Raw genomic sequence first — 6,191 nt, forward strand, 5'->3', positions numbered from 1 at the left:
GTCTACATCTCCCCCCCTTTGCCCAAGCTGCCCCGGCCACCCGGGTGATTCTCAACACACGAACACATTCCTGCCTCAGGGCCTTTGCACCGCTCTTCTCTCTTCCTGAAACACTTCCCCAAAGCTCCTCCCCCACGCCTTGTTCCCTCACCTCTTCCCCCAACACCCACCTGGCCGATCAGTGCTGGTTCTTTAAGCCTCGGCCCAAAGATTGCCTCCCACCCCCACTGTCACCTCTGATGTTCCTACACCTGCCTCCCCGACCTCCTGGGTGAGGCCTCCCATCCACCCTGCCCCCGGCCTTGCTTGCGGGGCTTAGAACGCACTAGCCTAATTGTCTCTTGGAGACTCCGTTTTCCCCACAGGGCTACAAGTTCTGCGCAGCCACACGGTGGCTCGTTTCTGGAGGCTGAGAACAGGCACTCCAGAAAGTTTGCCGAGCGCCTGCATCAACATTCCCAAATCCCCCCACCTCTCCCGAGAGCCCCGCCGGTCACCCAGATGCACTACGGGGCCGCGCTTGAGAGAAGCTGGTGGCCCTGGGAGGGAAGGCAGCCAAGAGGCCTGGGGCCAGGCCCGAGGGGCAGGTCCCTGCACCCCCGGATCCGCTAAGAGGGCCGACACGTGGCTTTGTCCCCACCAGGCCACAAGAGGAACGCCCACGCCGGGCACGTCTCATCTCGGAGCCTCCGTGTATCAGCCTGAGAGGACGGCCGTGTGAGTTTCCTCGGACTGCTGTAACCAGTTAGTGCAAGTGAGGTGGCTTCTTTTTCTTTTTAAGTTTTATGTATTTATTTTGAGAGAGACAGAGGCAGCGTGAGTGGGGGAGGGGCGGAGAGCGAGAGGGAGAGAGAGGATCCTAGGCAGGCTCCGCACCGTCAGCGCAGAGCCCGACGTGGGGCTTGAACTCGTGGACCGCGAGATCCTGCCCCAGGCCCCCGGCACCCCCTCCCTTCCACGCCTGACAGTCGAGTCCCCGGGCCCCCTGGGGCGCCCGGGTGGCTCAGTCAGGTAAGCGTCTGACTCTTGGTGTCGGCCCAGGTCACGGTCTCACGATTGTGGGTTCGAGCCCCTCATCTTGCTGTCAGCACAGAGCCCGTTTGTGCTCTCTCTCGCGCTCTCTCTCTTAAAATAAATAAATACACGTCAAAAAATAAAATAGAGTCCTATACTCAAATGCAAAAGCAAACAGCGACAACAAAATCCCGGGGCTCCTGCCGTGCGGCTGTCCACGGCAGGGCTGTTCCCTTTGTGTGTGCGCTTGTGCATCTGTGTGGGGGGGTGGGGCTCCCTGCGTCTTCTTCGGTCTGAAAGGACCCGGATTTTTGGCACGCAGACAGAGTAAGTAACACGGTGTTTGCAAAGTGGCCTGGCTTTGAACCCCGTATCACTGGCTTACTGTCTGTGTGTTCTTGGGAACGTTAACTTTCCTGTGACTCAGTTTCCTCACCTGTAAAACGGACGTTACTAGGGCCTGCCTCCTTGGGCTATTGTGGGGATTAATTGGCTTTTAATATGTGTCAGGCCCTATAACGGTGCCTGCCATTCTGGGGACACGCAGTACGAGACATGCTTGCTTCTCTCCGTCCCCTGGGAGACGGGACTCGGGGGTATCTTGTGCACCCCTCCCCCCACATCATTCAAATCCTCAGGGAACATTTATAACGAGGACAGCTTATGCACCTGGTGTTGAATTTCCAGGGCCATGACTGAAGCATCGACAGAATGATCTGGAACCCAGCCCATCACACAGGGATGAGAGCACACCCTTCTCTGCGTCTATACCGCTGGAAAACCACGTGAAGCGTGTGCTCAGGGGGTCAGAACCATCAACGAGACCCCCGGCCCCTTGGAAGCACAGGCCCCTGGTCACCGGTGAGACGAAATGCTCCCCCCACCCCCAGCCTCCTGCACCGAAGTTCCACAGGCTCGTCTTTCTTAAAATAAAAACTATGTGGTTCTCAAGCAAGCTGGGACAAGGGGGCTGTCACCGCAGAATCGGGGCAGGGGGCTTGCTGCTCTGGGCCACCCCGATTCAGCAAATTCAGCCCCTGTGAGCAGAACGCGAGCCCCCGGCCCGGCCTGTGGACCAGAGACCCTCTGGGAGGCCGGAGCCGCACCCAGGCCTGCTTCCGCTTTCCGCCCCACCTGACCCCACGCCTGTGCCCGCATGAGGTGGGGCTGGGGGCTTGGCCCTGGCACCGCCCGTCACCCCCTCCCTCTGGCTCCCTGCACAAAGGCCCCTTTGCTTCTTCTCCACGGCCTGGCTTTCCGCGGTGGAGAACGAAATCCAAGGTGGAGGTTCTTTCTTTCCCCTCCTTGGCGGCCGGGCGCAGAAATGTTTACCCTTGGGGTGGAGGGAGGGGTTCGGCTTCCCTTCAGTGCCTGCAGACATTCCCCGGAGGAAATGAAGGGGGGGAGGACCAGAACCTTCCACCGCAGGGCCACAGGGCCAATGCTAAGTGGAAAGAGTGCTCCGGGCGCAGCACGGCTCCTGATTTGCGTCACGAGGGTCGGGGGGACTGTGTAGACTGACTCAGGGACCAGGGAGGGGCAGGGGCTAGGACAGGCTATGGCAGCCCAAGAGCCAGCTTCACAGTCCAGCATCTCCATGCCTCAGGGCTGGCTCTGAGCCTCTGTTTCCTCATCTACAAAATGGGCACGGTGACAGCTGGGGTGGCCTGGAGTTAAACGTGTTGATGGCGGGGCACCTGGCGGTCTCTGGGGTCTGTCTCTTGCTTCAACCGGGTTTGGACGGAACAGACCCAGGGACCCCCCCCCAGCAGCCTCCGACCCCCCTCCAACCTTCCGAGCCATCTTCTCGGCCACCCGGGACCCTGGGCCGTTGTGGGGATGAAGGGACTTTTAATACCAACCACACCCTATTCCGAGCCGAGCCCTTTACTGTCCATCAACCGTGAGCTCCCAGGCTCGTCAGAATTAGTCCCCCGAGGGGGAGGCCGCCGCCCGCCAAGTCCACGTGCACCTGCTCCCCACCTCGGGCCTCAGTTTCCAGCGGGAGGACGTGGCTCTGCAGGGCCGGCCCACTTCTTCCGCGAGCCGCCTGGGTAGGAACACGAGGCCACTGAGCGTCCCCTGAAGGCGCAACACCCGAGCGGAGGCAGCAGCGGCCTCCTCCAGGACGCGCAGAAGCAATGCGGACGCATGGGGTCAAACCCTGGGCCCCACGGACAGCGCCCTGGTTCTGGGCAAGAACCTGAACCGGCCCCTCTGGGTCTGTACGTCCCGGCCGTGCCCCCGGAGACCCCCTTCCCGGGTGGGCGGGTGACACTCGTCAGGAAGACGGTGACCCCCGACTCGCTCGGCAGCCTGGCCCCCAGGCTGGGCTGGATGAGGAAGTCTCCTTCGCGAGGCTCACCCTCTAGCAGGACCAGGAGCGTCCGGAGATGGGCAGGCTTTGCGGGGTCCCTCTGGCGTCCCCCGCTGTCCGGAGCTCGTGCCCCAGGGTCTCCCTGCGGCCACTAGGGAGCTGTGTCACCAGCCGGGGCCCTCGCCACACAGTGGGCCAAATGGAAGCGATAAAGCTTTAGGCAGAGATAAATAAATAAATAAATAAGTAAGTCAACGTGTTGATGGCAGGAAGTGCTCAGCAGGGGTTCAATGGAGCGTCACCATCGATGTCCTTGTCACCTTCGTGTGACAAACGGTCTTCTTTCACGTGTTTCTGCAGTTTTTACATGTTCTCCACTGAATCCTTATCAGGCTTATATTGGGGATAAAAGGGACATCAGAAAGAGGGAGGGACGAGGGAGAGAGGATGAAGGGAGGTGGGAAGGCAGGTGGCTGTCGGTCACAACTGAGGGCCCGTCCACCGCCACGGACCTTCCCAGCCTCTGGCGCCCCGGCCCCAGGCCCGGGCAATGGCCTTTTCCAAAGAGCCGGCGCGAGGGCAACCCCAGCAAAGGCATGTGTGTCCCTTCTGGAAACGAGCGTCACCACCTGAAGTTCACATGTCCTCAGAATGTTCCAGAAGGCTCTTGAAGTTGGGTGGGGTGGCTCGGCCACACCTCGGTTTCTGGTAGAGAAAGAGGCTGAAATCTGGAGACAGGGCAGCAAGGTGGTCAAGCTGGTTAGGGTGGGGGTGGGGGTGCGGTTTCCTCACAGACTTTCAAACACAAGGGCCCCGTGGAAGGAGGCCGCCCCTCAGTCGATCACGTTCTAGGCTCACCAGCAAACTCTGGGGACGGAGCCCCTCCAGCCTGGGCCGGCCCTGCAGGGGCAGGAGGGGCAGGGTCTCCTTTGGGGCCCGGCGAGCAGGGCCGCCGTCTGGTCTCTGAGGAGGGGCCCCGCCTCTCTGCCGACACCCCATCTGTAGGTGGGGGGCACCGAGGGTCACTGGGACAACCCTTCCCTTCGCTCCTGCAGGCAGCCCGGAAGGGACTCAGCACGGCTTCCGGCACATTCCACACACCGTTCCCATTTTTCCTGATTTCTAACAGAGAAGCATTGTCAGGACGTCACTGGCACCACCCAGAATTCCTCAGCTTGCGGGAGTCCTCGGTGCTCAGGAGTGGACCTGGTGGACGCCCCAGTTCTTGTCGGAGCAGAACCACCCATCAGGGTTGTTACAGGGCCCCGCGGGATCCGGACGCAGCCCCACAGCATGTAGGGCTCTGGCTTGCTCAGGCCGGCTTGCTCTCTTTCTCTCTCTCTCAGGATTTCTGCCAAGGGCTACTCTTGACCGGGGAGAGTCACGGGAGCACCGATCAGTGGCTTTGGGAATCTGAGCCCCCCCATCTGCATCGATGACACACGCACCCCCCCCCCCCGAAAAAACACAGAGCGAAGGCATGGAGCCCACAGGCAGGTGTGGCCAGAGAGGACAGGCTCTGTGATGCCCTCACTTCCGGTCAGACTGCTGCCCCCCCAGGGATTTTGGGGGGTGGGGAGGTGGCCACACGTATTGGGGGAGGCCCCGGAATCACGGAGGGGGCCTGTTAGAAGTTTCTAGAATGCTTGGCCTGGAGAACGCTGGTGGAGAGGGAGGAAGGTGCAACGTCCGGGCACCAAAAAGATACCCCTTATCCAGGGGCCGCACACCTGTGTCGTACTGTGGGCTCCTTCAGCAGATGGCAGAACCCCAAAAGATGCCCACATCAAGTCCCCGGAACCCGTGAATGCGACCATGTTCGTCAAAAGGGTCTACGCAGACGTGATTAAGCTCTGGAGACAAGGAGATAACCCTGGACTCTCCCGGCGGACCCTGGATAACAGCAGGAGCATCCTGGTGAGAAAGGAGAAAAGGAGAAAAAAGAGATGCCGAGGGGACAGTCCGGTGGAGACAGGCAGAGGCAGGAAGGACCCCTGGGCCCCGGGGGCCGGAAAGACTCCATTTCTGTTGTTCAAAGCCACCAACTTTGCGGTGATTTGTAGCCTCTCCATCCTGTGACGTCGGTGCCCGACCCGCTCTGCCTGCTCTGCCCGCCTCTTGTCTCAGGCCCGGCTCTCTCGTCCGCATCGGTCCCCTTTGTATTTCCAACCTCTCCCTGTCCCTTTGCTGCAGGCGTGCCCATGCACGCAGCGTGCCGCTGGCTTCGGTTTTCTGAGTCAGCGTTAGGGTCTGCTTTGTGCCGTCTGATTTATTCTCGCAGCCAAGACGCTCCGCGTGCTTTCTCTTGCCCGTGATTTCTGTCGTTGCGTTGTCTTCGCATCGTTCAGTACCCGTTACGGACGGACACTACTGTCCCCTCCCCTCTTTCCTCCCTCGTGACGTGAAAGACGCCAAGTGGTTTTAGTTCCAAGAACGCCAGCCTTGCTATCAAGGACAGTCGAGTCTCTGTCATGCTCGAGGTCAGGAACGGAGCGGTATTTCTGTAAAATGAGACAAACAGTGTTAAATAATTGTCCACTTTCTGCTGCCCGTTCCCAGTTTTTGTGTGGATGTAGACTGCGATTCTGGAGTTTGACTTCTATTTTTAAACATCATGAGGTTTTCTTCCACTAATAGCTTTTGACGTGTCTGGGTTTGTTGGCCACAATGCTTTCACGAGTTACTAAGATACCGTCATTTGTTTCTCGCGATGTCCTCTTATCTGTTTTCATCTGTTTATTTTTTCCTTCCCGGAACTGGGCCAACCCCTGCTTTGTTCTCTAGCTTCTGTGCCGTCTCCCCTTCGGTTTCTCCAACACACTGTTTTAAGCAGCCCCTGCGGTCTTTCTTCTCCCACGGT

At 59.6% G+C, this 6,191-nt stretch overlaps 1 long non-coding RNA gene across 1 annotated transcript; it reads left to right on the plus strand.

Annotated features, from left to right (window-relative positions):
- The first annotated feature begins 358 nt into the window (after positions 1-358).
- On the plus strand, positions 359-1,969 carry LOC109493148. Its single transcript, XR_002147218.2, has 2 exons — positions 359-754; positions 1,702-1,969. It is a non-coding gene; the product is annotated as an uncharacterized LOC109493148 (long non-coding RNA).
- The last annotated feature ends 4,222 nt before the right edge of the window (positions 1,970-6,191 follow it).

Source organism: Felis catus, chromosome D3, assembly GCF_018350175.1.
Source record: "Felis catus isolate Fca126 chromosome D3, F.catus_Fca126_mat1.0, whole genome shotgun sequence".
Taxonomy (NCBI): Eukaryota; Metazoa; Chordata; class Mammalia; order Carnivora; family Felidae; genus Felis; species Felis catus.